The sequence below is a fragment of the Heptranchias perlo genome, chromosome 16 (genome assembly GCF_035084215.1).
Source record: "Heptranchias perlo isolate sHepPer1 chromosome 16, sHepPer1.hap1, whole genome shotgun sequence".
NCBI classification, from domain to species: domain Eukaryota; kingdom Metazoa; phylum Chordata; class Chondrichthyes; order Hexanchiformes; family Hexanchidae; genus Heptranchias; species Heptranchias perlo.
The window spans coordinates 30,174,754-30,189,595 of record NC_090340.1 but is presented as its reverse complement, the minus strand read 5'-3'; the positions used below and the strand labels follow the sequence as shown (position 1 = coordinate 30,189,595).

Here is a 14,842-nt window from a genome sequence, read left to right as displayed (position 1 = left end):
ACTGACCTGATTAAGGGACTGTGTGTGATTTTGGAGAAACATGGGACTGTTTCACACACTGGGGGAAACAGGGTACGGTAGCATAGTGGTTATGTTACTGGGCGAGTAATCCAGAGGCCTGGACTAAAATTAATTAAATTCAATTAATTAAATAAAAATCTGGAATTAAAATACTAGTATCGGTAATGATGGCCATGAAACTACCTGATTGTCGTAAAAACCCATCTGGTTCACTAATGTCCTTTAGGGAAGGAAACCTGCCGTCCTTACCCGGTCTGGCCTATATGTGACTCCAGACCCACAGCAATGTGGTTGATTCTTAATTGCCCTCTGAAATGGCCTAGCAAGCCACTCAGTTGTAAAATCTCGCTACGAAAAGTCATAATAAGAATAAAACCGGACGGACCACCCGGCATCGGACCACTAGGCACCGGACACGACAACGGCAAAACACCAAGCCCAGTCGACCCTGCAAGGTCCTCCTTACTAACATCTGGGGACTTGTGCCAAAATTGGGAGAGCTGTCCCACAGACAAGTCAAGCAACAGCCTGACATAGCCATACTTACAGAATCATATCTTTCAGCCAACGTCCCAGACTCTTCCATCACCATTCCTGGGTATGTCCTGTCCCACCGGCAGGACAGACCCACCAGAGGTGGCGGTACAGTGATATACAGTCAGGAGGGAGTGGCCCTGGGAGTCCTCAACATTGACTCTGGATCCCATGAAATCTCATGGCATCAGGTCAAACATGGGCAAGGAAACCTCCTGCTGATTACCACCTACCGTCCTCCCTCAGCTGATGAATCAGTCCTCCTCCATGTTGAGCACCACTTGGAGGAAGCACTGAGGGTAGCAAGGGCACAAAATGTACTCTGGGTGGGGGACTTCAATGTCCATCACCAAGAGTGGCTCGGTAGCACCATTACTGACCGAGCTGGCCGAGTCCTGAAGGACATCGCTGCGAGACTGGGCCTGCGACAGGTGGTGAGCGAACCAACACGAGGGAAAAACTTACTTGACCTTGTCCTCACCAATCTACCTGTCGCAAATGCATCTGTCCATGACAGTATTGGTAGGAGTGACCACCGCACAGTCCTCGTGGAGATGAAGTCCCGTCTTCGCACTGAGGACACCATCCAACGTGTTGTGTGGCACTACCACCGTGCTAAATGGGATAGATTCAGAATGGATCTAGCAGCTCAAAACTGGGCCTCCATGAGGCGCTGTGGGCCAGCAGCAGCAGAATTGTATTCCAGCACAATCTGTAACCTCATGGCCCGGCATATTCCTCACTCTACCATTACCAACAAGCAAGGGGATCAACCCTGGTTCAATGAGGAGTGTAGAAGAGCATGCCAGGAGTAGCACCAGATGTACCTAAAAATGAGGTGCCAACCTGGTGAAGCTACAACTCAGGACTACATGCATGCTAAACAGCGGAAGCAACATGCTATAGACAGAGCTAAGCGATTCCACAACCAACGGATCAGATGAAAGCTCTGCAGTCCTGCCACATCCAGTCGTGAATGGTGGTGGACAATTAAACAACTAACGGGAGGAGGAGGCTCTGCAAACATCCCCATCCTCAATGATGGCGGAGTCCAGCACGTGAGTGCAAAAGACAAGGCTGAAGCGTTTGCAACCATCTTCAGCCAGAAGTGCCAAGTGGATGATCCATCTCAGCCTCCTCCCGATATCCCCACCATCACAGAAGCCAGTCTTCGGCCAATTCGATTCACTCCACGTGATATCAAGAAACGGCTGAGTGCACTGGATACAGCAAAGGCTATGGGCCCCGACAACATCCCAGCTGTAGTGCTGAAGACTTGTGCTCCAGAACTAGCTGCGCCTCTAGCCAAGCTGTTCCAGTACAGCTACAACACTGGCATCTACCCGACAATGTGGAAAATTGCCCAGGCATGTCCTGTCCACAAAAAGCAGGACAAATCCAATCCGGCCAATTACCGCCCCATCAGTCTACTCTCAATCATCAGCAAAGTGATGGAAGGTGTCATCGACAGTGCTATCAAGCGGCACTTACTCACCAATAACCTGCTCACCGATGCTCAGTTTGGGTTCCGCCAGGACCACTCGGCTCCAGACCTCATTACAGCCTTGGTCCAAACATGGACAAAAGAGCTGAATTCCAGAGATGAGGTGAGAGTGACTGCCCTTGACATCAAGGCAGCATTTGACCGAGTGTGGCACCAAGGAGCCCTTGTAAAATTGAAGTCAATGGGAATCAGGGGGGAAACTCTCCAGTGGCTAGAGTCATACCTAGCACAAAGGAAGATGGTAGTGGTTGTTGGAGGCCAATCATCTCAGCCCCAGGGCATTGCTGCAGGAGTTCCTCAGGGCAGTGTCCTTGGCCCAACCATCTTCAGCTGCTTCATCAATGACCTTCCCTCCATCATAAGGTCAGAAATGGGGATGTTCGCTGAAGATTGCACTGTGTTCAGTTCCATTCGCAACCCCTCAAATAATGAAGAAGTCCAAGCCCACATGCAGCAAGACCTGGACAACATCCAGGCTTGGGCTCATAAGTGGCAAGTAACATTTGCACCAGATAAGTGCCAGGCAATGACCATCTCCAACAAGAGAGAGTCTAACCACCTCCCCTTGACATTCAACGGCATTACCATCGCCAAATCCCCCACCATCAACATCCTGGGGGTCACCATTGACCAGAAACTGAACTGGACCAGCCATATAAATACTGTGGCTACAAGAGCAGGTCAGAGGCTGGGTATTCTGCGGCGAGTGACTCACCTCCTGACTCCCCAAAGCCTTTCCACCATCTACAAGGCACAAGTCAGGAGTGTGATGGAATACTCTCCACTTGCCTGGATGAGTGCAGCTCCAACAACACTCAAGAAGCTCAACACCATCCAAGATAAAGCAGCCCGCTTGATTGGCACCCCATCCACCACCCTAAACATTCACTCCCTTCACCACCGGCGCACTGTGGCTGCAGTGTGTACCATCCACAGGATGCACTGCAGCAACTCGCCAAGGCTTCTTCGACAGCACCTCCCAAACCCGCGACCTCTACCACCTAGAAGGACAAGAGCAGCAGGCGCATGGGAACAACACCACCTGCACGTTCCCCTCCAAGTCACACACCATCCCGACTTGGAAATATATCGCCGTTCCTTCATTGTCGCTGGGTCAAAATCCTGGAACTCCCTTCCTAACAGCACTGTGGGAGAACCGTCACCACACGGACTGCAGCGGTTCAAGAAGGCGGCTCACCACCACCTTCTCGAGGGCAATTAGGGATGGGCAATAAATGCTGGCCTCGCCAGCGACGCCCACATCCCGTGAACGAATAAAAAAAAAGTCCAAGTTGAACTGGACGTGTTGCAGCCGTCAGCCTGTGGCAGCTGCAAAGGTCCATTTGACAGGTGGGGAGGGGGAGACCCTCACCCATTGCAGGAGGCCGCTCTGTCACTTGGGACAAAGTGTGGCCTCCACCACCCCCCTCCTGACGGTCAAAGTCACCAACCTGCACACTCACCCCGGGGTCCGGAGACATGTGCCTACCTTGCGGACCCCCTCAGATGTACATATTGCGGATGGGGGCTGTCGTAGCTGCAGTCATGACCCCCTCGGAGGGCGAACAGCATCACCAGCCTCGCCATCCACGCCGTCCACCTCTGACACGTGGAGCTCCACAACAGAGTGCTGTGACACATCCACCTGTACAGCAGGAGGGAGGGCTACCGCAGAGAGAGATGCGTCGCAGAGGGCACTACCCTCGCCACAGGGTCCACAGACCGAGGCGCAGCTCCCCGGACCTCTCCGAGCAGCAGTGCACACGGAGGCGCAGATTCACTCGACATGTAGTCGTGGACATCTGCAGCCTCTTTCATGTCGAGCTGCTCCTGGCTGGCCCCAGCACCATCTGCTTACCTGTCGCTGCCAAAGTCACCACTGCCCTCCACAACTTCTCCTCCGCATCCTTCCAGGGTGCAGCCGGGTACACCGCCGATGTCTCTCAGTCGTCTGCGCGGAAGAGCCCTGCAAATACACCTGCACCTACTCTGCAGTGACACAATGGGTGGCATCAGTGGTGGGTCCTCATAGTGATACCCAGGAGCGGGCATTATTGCACAAAACAGACAGGATTCGCGGAGACATGGCAGTGGTGGTGCCAATATAATGTGTGATGTGAGTTGTTCTGAAATTCAATATAGGTAACACCCATGACAAACCCTCAAACACCCTTGTGCATCCCCTTCATGCTCACGACACGTTTGCCTTACGCTGCCTACTGCACATATGTGATGCATGCCCTGTGGCTGCAGCACAGGTGGTGGCAGGTTGAGTGAGGCTGGCCGTGAGGGAGATGCACGAGAGGGTGAGTATGGGATAGAGCCATGAGATTATATGAGGATTGGGTTGCGTGTTAGTGGCGGGGTGAGTACTCGCGAGGTGAGTAGGTGCAGGTAAGATGAGGATGGGGTTTGAGTGGGTATGAGGGGTGATGTGACAGAGTGGTGTTGGCGGTACCGAAGGAGATGTGGGGTGGGGGCAGTGTTGTGGCAGACGGAGTGTAGGGGAAAGACTACGTGTTCTCACTGTGGCTGACCTACTTAGGTCATTGGAGCGCCTCCTGCACTGTATGCAGGTGGGCGATATGTTGGTGGTGCAGGTGACCTCCTCTGCCACCTCGAGCCAGGCCTTCTTGGTGGCAGAGGCAGGCCGCTTCCTCCTGCCCGCCGGGTGGAAGATCTCTGTCCTCCCCCTCCTCCTCACCCCATCTGGTGATACCTGGGGTGAGGCATCATTAAACTGGGAGCAGCCTTCCCCCTGGGCTGCTCCATGCTGTAATGTGTTCTATTGGTTGCAGCATCTGTCAGTGGAGGACTGCCCCTTTAACTAGAGAGCCTCCAGCTGACAGATCGTACTGCGCATGCGCAGCCCGCCCGACGCGCAGACCAGCAGCGCGGAGCCCGGAGGAGCAGGTAATTGGATCCAATTTGTGGATTGCCTGCTACGATCGCGCGGGCAACCCACTAATTTCACCGAGCGTGTTGACCACGCTCCCGAAACCCAACCCGCCGGAAACCCGCAGGCCTGGTAAAATCGGGCCCAATATTCCAGTTGTGGCTGAACCAGTATTTTATGAAGGTTCAGCATAACCTGCTTGCTTTTGTACTCTATGCCTCTATTTATAAAGCCCAGTATCCCATATGCTTTTTTAACCGTTTTCTCAACCTGCTCTGCCACCTTCAACGACCTGTGCACATATACCCCCGGGTCTCTCTGTTCCTGCACCCCCTTTAGAATTGTACCCTTTAGTTTATATTGCCTCTCCTCATTCTTCCTACCAAAATGTATCACTTCGCACTTCTCTGCGTTAAATTTCATCTGCCACGTTACCGCCCATTCCACCAGCCTGTCCATGTCCTCTTGAAGTCTATTACTCTCCTCCTCACTGTTCAATATACTTCCAAGTTTTTTGTCATCTGCAAATTTTGAAATTGTGCCCTGTACACCCAAGTCATTAATATATATCAAAAAAAGCAAAGGTCCTAGTACCGACCCCTGGGGAACACCACTGTATACCTTCCTCCAATCTGAAAAACAACCATCCACCACTCTCTGTTTCCTGTCACTTAGCCAATTTTGTTTCCGTGTTGCTACTGCCCCTTTTATTCCATGGGCTTCAACTTTGCTGACAAGCCTATTATGTGGCACTTTATCAAAAGCCTTTTGGAAGTCCATATACACCACATCAACCGCATTGCCCTCATCAAGCCTCTCTGTTACCTCATCAAAAAACTCAATCAAGTTCGATAAACACGATTTGCCTTTAACAAATCTGTGCTGGCTTTCCTTAATTAATCCACACTTGTCCAAGTGACTGTAAATTTTGTCCGGGATTATCGTTTCTAAAAGCTTCCTTGGTTAAACTGACTGGCCTGTAGTTGCTGGGTTTATCCTTACACCCTTTTTTGAACAAGGGTGTAACATTTGCAATTCTCCAGTCCTCTGGCACCACCCCCGTAACTAAGGAAGATTGGAAGATTATGGCCAGTACATCCACAATTTCCACCCGTAATTCCCTCAGCAACCCAGGATGCATCTCATCTGGACCTAGTGACTTATCTACTTTAAGTACTGCCAGCCTTTATAGTACCACCTCTTTATCAATTTTTAGCCCATCCAGTATCTCAACTACCTCCTTTTTTACTGTGATTTTGGCAGCATCTCCTTCCTTCGTTAAGATAGATGCAAAGTAGGCATTTAGTACCTCAGCCATGTCCTCTGCCTCCATGAGTAGGTCTCCTTTATGGTTCCTTATCGGCCCCACCCCTCCTCTTACTACCCGTTTACTATTTATATGACTATAGAAGACTTTTGGATTCTGTTTTATGTTAGTTGCCAGTCTATTCTCATACTCTCTCTTTGCCCCTCTTATTTCCTTTTTCACTTCCCCTCTGAACTTTCTATATTCAGCCTGGTTCTCACTTGCATTATCAACCTGACATCTGTCATACAGCCCTTTTTCCTGCTTCATCTTACTCTCTATCTCTTTTGTCATACAGGGAGCTCTGGCTTTGGCTGCCCTACCTTTCTCCTTCGTGGGAATGTACCTAGACTGTACCCGACCCATCTCCTCTTTAAAGGCTGCCCATTGTTCGATTACAGTTTTGCCTGCCTATCTTTGATTCCACTTTACCCAGGCCAGATCTGTTCTCAACCCACTGAAATTGGCCCTCCTCCAATTAAGTATTTTTACTGTAGATTGCTCCTTGTCCTTTTCCATAGCTAATCTAAACCTTATGATACTATGATCTCTGTTCCCTAAATGTTCCCCTACTGACACTTGCTCCGCTTTACCCACCTCATTCCCCAGAACCAGATCCTGCAATGCCTCCTTCCTCGTTGGGCCGGAAACGTACTGGTCAAGAAAGTTCTCCTGAACACACTTCAGAAATTCTTCCTCCTCTCTGCCCTTTACATTATTACTGTCCCAGTCTATATTAGGATAATTGAAGTCCCTCATTATTACTACCCTCTAGTTCTTGCACCACTCTGTAATTTCCCTGCAAATTTGTTCCTCTATATCCTTCCCACTAGTCGGTGGCCTATAGAATACACCCACTAGTGTAATGGCACCTTTATTGTTTCTTAACTCAAACCAAATAGATTCTGTTCTTGACCTCTCCAGGACATCCTCTCTCTTCAGCACTGCAATCTTCTCCTTAATCAATACTGCCACCCCACCCCACCCCCTCCTTTCTTTCCTTCCCTATATTTCCTGAACACCTTGTATCCAGGACTATTTAGTACCCAATCCTGCCCTTTTTTGAGCCGGGTCTCTGTTATCGCCACAACATTAATATTCCCAGTCTCACGAAAGTATATATTCTTTGCACTGACTATAAGCTGTTGGGTATGAGTCAAATATGATAGAAAGTGTTAATCTACAACTTTTATTGCCTTGTAAAAATTAATTTCAGCCTATTCCAGTTGGATGTGAATTTCATTGTTTTTTGCAATATTTATCCTGTTTATTGCTTCTAACTGCACCTTCCTGCCTCACTGGTGCCCTCCCATAGCTGGAAGAGTGGGACACTTTGGGCAGAAGATTTTTCTCACGGCAGTTAATATCACGCCAGAGGTACAATTTTTGGGCTGGGATAGGGTTCCCTGCTACGATCTTCTCCCCAACATGGAATGCTGCTCCGATTGTGAGGTGGCCCTTGTCGTGACTCATTTGAGAGTTGCCGGATCTTATCCATAGATGGTAGTCAAATTTGGATTAAAGCTAAAACTAGGACTTTCTGACTGGGAGTCAGTTCCAACTTGAGTGACTGTGGTACACTGAGTAATTGACAAATTTATTCGATTTTTTTCAGGATGTAACTAGTGGATGTAGTATATTTGGAATTTCAAAAGGCATTCGACAAGGTGCCACATAAAAGGTTGTTACACAAGGTTAGGGTTCATGGGGGTGGGAGGTAATATATTAGCATGGATAGAGGAGTGGTTAAAAGTACAGAAAACAGAGAGTAGGGATAAACGGGTCATTTTCAGGTTGGCAGGCTTTAACCAGTGGGGTGCCGCAAGGATCGGTGCTTGGGCCTCGGCTATTTACAATCTATATTAATGACTTAGATGAAGGGACCGAGTGCAATGTATCCAAGTTTGCTGGTGATACAAAGCTAGGTGGGAAAGTAAGCTGTGAAGAGGACACAAAGAGTCTGATCAGGGATATAGACAGGTTAAATAAGTGGGCAAGAAGGTGGCAGATGGAGTATAATGTGGGGAAATGTGAGGTTGTTCACTTTGGTAGGAAGAACGGAAAAACAGAATATTTTTTAAATGGTGAGAAACTATTAAATGTTGGTGTTCAGAGAGACTTGGGTGTCCTCGTACAAGAAACACAAAAAGTTAGTATACAGGTACAGCAAGCAATTAGGAAAGCAAACGGCATGTTAGCCTTTATTGCAAGGGGGTTGGAGTACAAGAGTAAGGAAGCCTTACTACAGTTGTACAGTGCTTTAGTGAGACCTCACCTGGAGTACTGCGTCCAGTTTTGGTCTCCTTATCTAAGGAAGGATATATTTGCCTTAGAGGCAGTGCAACGAAGGTTCACGAGATTAATTCCTGGGATGAGAGGGTTGTCCTATTATGAGAGGTTGAGTAGAATGGGCCTATACTCTCTGGAGTTTAGAAGAATGAGAGGTGACCCCATTGAAACATATAAGATTATGAGGGGACTTGACAGGGTAGATGCTGAGAGATTGTTTCCCCTGGCTAGAGAGTCTAGAAGTAGAGGGTATAGTCGCAGGATAAGGGGTCAGCCATTTAAGACTGAGATGAGGAGGAATTTCTTCACGCAGAGGGTTGTGAATCTTTGGAATTCTCTACTCCAGAGGGCTGTGGATTCTGAGTCATTGAATATATTCAAGGCTGAAATGGATAGATTTTTGGACTCTAGGGGAATCAAAGAATATGGGGATTGGGCGGGAAAGTGGAGTTGAGGTCGAAGATCAGCCATGATCTGATTGAATGGCGGAGCAGGCTTGAGGCACCGCCATTCAATCATACTCCTGCTCCTATTTGTTAAGTTCTTATGCTCTCATGTACCCTCCCACTGAAACTGAGAAACTAGAGAGTGTGCTGTAGGACCTTTTAATAACAGAGCTTTTTAGTTGTCAATACCCATGCATCCCAGCTGGGCTGAGAGAAAGAATCATCTTATTGGTTCCAGCCCAATTAATTTCAATAATTTAACATCGTCTTGTAGTTGTCGATGACATCGTCATATTATAGAGGCCCAGGATCATTGCATTAATGCTATCAATGTAAAAATTCTGGTGAATTATGGTCTCTAAGGGGGTCCATTTTAGGATGGCAAAGCAGGTACGTTGGTGGCGGGGGGGCTCGGAAAATTCGGGATTCCCGGGGTGGGTCCGGAACCCGGCTTCAACCCACCCACTTCCGGGTTCCCGAGTGACGCGTTTAGATGCACGCGCTGCCCCCGCATGTGGGACTCCCACCGGCAATTAAAGCTGGCGGGATCCCACTTAAGGCAATTATTTTGATAGTTCAGGTCATTTGCAGACCTGATTGGGAGGATATTTTAGGAGGGATGGGATTTTCAAGTCAACTGAGTGTGTTTCCTGTACTGGGGGAAACACTCCCAGTTGAAATGGACGTGTTGCAGCCACCAGCCTGTGGGAGCTGCAAAGGTCCATTTGATGTGTGGCGGGGGGGGACCCTCACTCATTGCAGGAGGCCACTCTGTCACTTTGGACAAAGTTTGGCCTCCACCACCCTCCTCCTAACAATAAAATTTCACCAACTTGCAACCTCAACCCCGATGTGCAGACACATGTACCTACCTTGAGGACCCCCTTAAATGTACATCTTGCGGATGGGGGCCGCCATAGCTGCAGTCATGACCTCCTCGGAGGACGAACAGCATCACCAGCCTCGCCAGCCACGCCGTCCACCTCTGACACGTGGAGCTCCACAACAAAGTGCTGTGACACATCCACCTGCACATCAGGAGGGAGGGCAACCACAGAGAGAGATGCGTTGCAGAAGGCACTACCCTCGCCAGAGGGTCTACAAACCGAGGCTCAGCTTCCTGGACCTCTCTGAGGAGCAGTGCACACAGAGGCTTAGAGTCACTCGACATGTAGTCGTGGACATCTGCAGCCTCCCTGATGCCGAGCAGCTCCCAGCTGGCCCGAGCACCATCTTCTTACCAGTCACTGTCAAAGTCACCACTGCCCTCAACAACTTCTCCTCTGGATCTTTCCAGGGTGCCATCAGGGACATCGCCGACGTCTCTCAGTCGTCTGCACAAAAGAGCCCTGCAAATACACCTACACCCACTCTGCAGTGACACAATGGGTGGCATCAGGTGTGGGTCTTCATGGTGATCCTCAGGAAAGGGAATTATTGCACAAACCAGACAAGATTTGCAAAGACGTGACAGTAGTGGTGATAACAAATTTTAATGCGATTTGCAAAACAAACAAAAGTAAATCAAAAACATGACATTCTGCCATACACCCTTGTACATCCCCTGTGTGCTCACAAAACCTTAGCCTTACGTTTAGGGGAACCCCTACATGGTGCTATCCCTGTGGCTTCAGCAGAGGTAGTGGCAGGTTGCTCTTGTCCATGCCCTGACCGACGAGATGCTTTGCGCGGACGCCCTCTGGGTTTCGGTGCCCGTGAGGGACCCTCCAAAGACTGCTCCACCTGCACTTGTGCAGGGGCAGACTCGACAACCTTGAGAGGAGGCAGCATTGCGGGTACTGGTTGAGAGGGGGGCAACTGGTGAGACGTGGGAGCGCTTTGAATGGCGTCCCCATGTCCACGTCCCCTTTCACCATCATCCCTCTCCTGGCCCAGGCCCACATCACTCCTTCCACCCTACTGGACGACAGTTTGGAGGACTTGTGTGAAGCCTTGGAAGGCCAGCTGTAATGTATCTGTCAGCCTGTTTAAGGTGGCAGAATGTTGCTCCCTGAATCCGAATGACTGTTGTCAGGGTCTGAATGGACTCATTGTTGAGCTGTGCTTGAAGCTCGATGGAGGCTAGCCTTTCCTCCATCACAGACATTCCCACACCTACCCACGACACTATCTCAAAGATGCCTTCACGTCCCTGTGACAGTATTCCACTCATGCAGGAGTTGGACTCCTCCATCCTCTGCGCGATTGTGGAGAGTGCACGTGGCAACTGTTCCAGTACCTGGGTAATGTGCTGCTGGCCCTTGATGACTCTCCTTTTCATGGCTGGCCCCCAGGGTTCAGCATCTGGGTCCAGCTGAGCAGAGCCTGGAGAAGAGTGCTCCCACCGATGCGGACTCTCCACAGCTGCCCCTGCCACTAGGGTCTGCATTGTGCTCACATGCGCGTGGTGACTCACCATGTGCAAGCCAACTAAGTGAGGACGGGGACCCACCGAGGTGTGTTTATCTGCGCTGGTGGATGGCTGGCTCAGATTTGATGATGCACCCTCAGAGGCCGGCAGGTCCTCTGAGGAATTGCCCTCCGCAGTCACGGCGGTCGCAATTGGCCCTGCAAGAGAGCAGAAAGCAATATTAAGCATGTGGACAGATGTTGAGGTGCTGCAGATGCCAAGTGATGCTAAGATCATTCACTATCATGAGTGCTGAGTGTTAGATTTCTGTCACCAGCCGCTTGTGCGCTCCCAGTCTTGGCGTCCACCACGCACAGGCACTCCAGCATCCGGCTTAGTTCCAATGCCTGCTGCTCCATGTCCGTTAAGACCACCTGGTGTGGCGGGCCCCCTCCAGTCCTTGCCCTCTCCCGGGCATTCTGGCATCTCTCTCCTAACAAAGCAAAACACAGAGTGGCGTGATTGAGTGATGGTTGCATTGTGACCCGCTGCATGCATTGGTGTGAGTGGGGGCGACCCTGAGGGAGATGCATGGGAGAGTGCGTGTGAGACATAGCCATGAGATTGTATGAGGATTGGGTTGCGTGGTAGTGTTCGAATGGGAACTGGGGCGGTGAGTAAGTGCAGGCAAGGTGAGGATGATGGTTGAGTGGATGTGAGGAGTGATGCTGGAGCGTTGTGGTGGCAGTGCAGAAGGGGTTGTGTGGTGGTGGAGGTGATGTGGAAGACGGAGTGTGGGAGAATGCGTAAGTATATTCACTTTGGCTGACCTGGTTAGGTCATTAAAGCGCTTCCTGCACTGGACCCAGGTTCGGCACACATTGCTGCTGCTGCTGCTGACCTCCTCGGCCACCTCCAGCCATCAGGTGGAAAAAAATTTCCCTCCTCCTACTCACCCCATCGAGCAGCACCTGGAGTGAGGAGTCTGAGAACCTTGGAGCAGCCTTGCCTCTGGCCTGTTCCATGCTCCAAAAATGGTTCTTTGCTGCAGGAGGAGCATTGGAGGACTCCCCCTTTAAATAGGGCTCCTCCTGCTGACAGCCTGTGACGCGTGGTCTGGAAACCGCTGCACAGGTCTGGAATGAAAAACCCGAAAGCACGTGTAAGTACCTTCGATTAGGCTGCGATCGCGTGCGGAGCACCCCGATTTCACTGGGCGCATTACCCACGCGCCCAGTCGACCACCCGCTGCCAACCCGCCTCCCTCCTAATATCGGGCCCAAGCAGTAAAATACCATCAGTAGTGCACTTAAATATTTACTTTTTCTGATAGTCTTCAGAAAGGGCAGCAAATGAAAACATCGTTACCTACTGACTGGAATTTATGGAACAATCTCTGCCCTCTAATTTTCATACTGAAACATACTTGCTTTCTGCTCACTACTTTATGGACCCTGGTTAAAACTAATACCAGGATTTACATATAAAAGCTCAGGACATGAATTTACTGATATTATCTAGCTGAAAGTGCAAAAACGTTGCACGTGCAATACAGATATCACCTTGTGTAGTAATTCTCACTGTCTTATTATTTAACACACTAATTGAAAGGAAAGCAGGTGTTGCCTCTTGGCATCACAAATATTCCATTAAACAAAAATCCTCTACAGTTGTCATTACTACATGGCAATTAGGAGGAACGGTCTCTGTAATCTGCATACTTACCTGTAGTAAATATAAAGGAAACTTTTGCTCAACATATATGCCCTAGTCTCACAATGCTTTTTCTTAGCATTCACAAAGGCCTGTGGTCTGTGCACTATTCATCCATCCTCTATGAAGTGCTTTGATACAATTACTGCTTGGCTAACTCTCTAAATATTTAAGATAAGCGAATAACCAGTGGTTTGATTTAGATCTGCATTCAGTCACTTTGATAATTCAGGATTCTCAAAATTAAGTCCTAGTACAATGGACAATACTTCAGTAGCTGCACTTCTGACATGGGTCTGCTCTTTAACCACAAGGGGGAATAATACCCTTTTACTTGTGAGGCAAAACATATGATCCGCCCTTTAAACCAACAAGAAAACGCAGTAAATTAGGAATGAGGAATTCTCATGCTTTGCACTTTCTGTAAACAGCACAGAGTTGTATCATCCTGTTCCCTTCTTAACACTGCACCTGTATGTTATTAATATCTTACTTACGCTGCCAAGTTTGTGCCGGAATGAATCCAGCATTTGCAGCACTCTGGCAGAAACTTAGCAGTATAAACCCTGCCGAATTATGCACTCTGCTCTCGTACCAGAATTAAACGGCACCCCTAAGGCTTTGTCCTGGTATGAGTTCAGAGGCTTAGCAATGTCAACTCTTCAATAGACTCGAGCTATTGTTTATCTCTTTGCTCCTTTAACAACTGTACAAAGCAACTTTTTTCGTTATTTATATGAATTTTTAAGGTTTGCGACTGTATATATTTTTAAAATTTCTACTGTTGGAATTTTGCTCAATGGAAAACGAGTATTTGCTTATCTTGCGTCTACCTCATTTATTACAGTGACTCATTTGTGACCTTTGATTACCTTTACCAATTGCCTTAAAATGACAGATGGAAAATTCTGTTAAAACCAAGTGTAAGAAATGTAGCTTGCCATCAATGAACACTTACACATTCACAAATCTTGTGATTGTCTGGATTACTAGAGATTCAGAGAAAGATTTTTCTCCATGGTGCGTTTACTGCTGGAATTATGCTGGGACTTCGCGTCCACCTGCCGGTGTGATCCTGCCACGACCTGTCCTATTTTCATGAGTCAATGTCATTTTAATATTGTCAACAGGCTTTCAGTGCTATTTGCACCCTCTAATTGGAGCTCGCTTCTTTGCAAGGGAATTCCATGTTACCGCAGTGTTAAATTGGCTGCAGCAGCTTAAAGGGACATGGCAACCACTTTGAATCAGAATCAGTTTGGATCACTGCAATGTCTGAAATTGGTAATTCTTCAAGGCACTAAGCCCCCAAATCTACAGATTCTTCAGCTGAAGTGTTATTGGCTGAAATTTGACAAAGGAAAACCCAACATTTTACTACCAAAGGAAGGAAGCCCACAACAGGCAGGAACTACATCCAGTGGAAGGTGTGGCCTTGGCAGTGAGTGCCCCCTCCTGCAACCCCCACAGGACTACTCAATGCCAGAAGAAATTTACTGATCTTGTCACATTCGCCAAGGTAAACGGAGCAATACAATGTTAGGACCATATTTTATATTTCCACCCTGTTGGCCTTCCCTGTCTTGAAAGCCATTTACTACTTCCTTAAAATATCCATGCTGGACTACGAGAGCCTCCTCCTCCCCCTTCCTTCCTCTGCAAGTATTCCTTCGCTCACAGCCTGACATGCAGGGAAGAAGAAAACTCATATGTTATGTATTTGCTCATTTCCTGAACCTGTTCTCAGCCCTATTAAAGAAGGCTTCCTCACACCTGGGTTGCA

The 14,842-nt window shown here is 48.8% G+C and overlaps 1 protein-coding gene across 1 annotated transcript in view; it reads left to right on the top strand.

The window, feature by feature from the left end:
- Positions 1-14,842, top strand: part of rbl2 (retinoblastoma-like 2 (p130)) — a 160,778-nt gene that overhangs the window by 66,865 nt on the left and 79,071 nt on the right. The gene's annotated exons all lie outside the window — the stretch shown is intronic.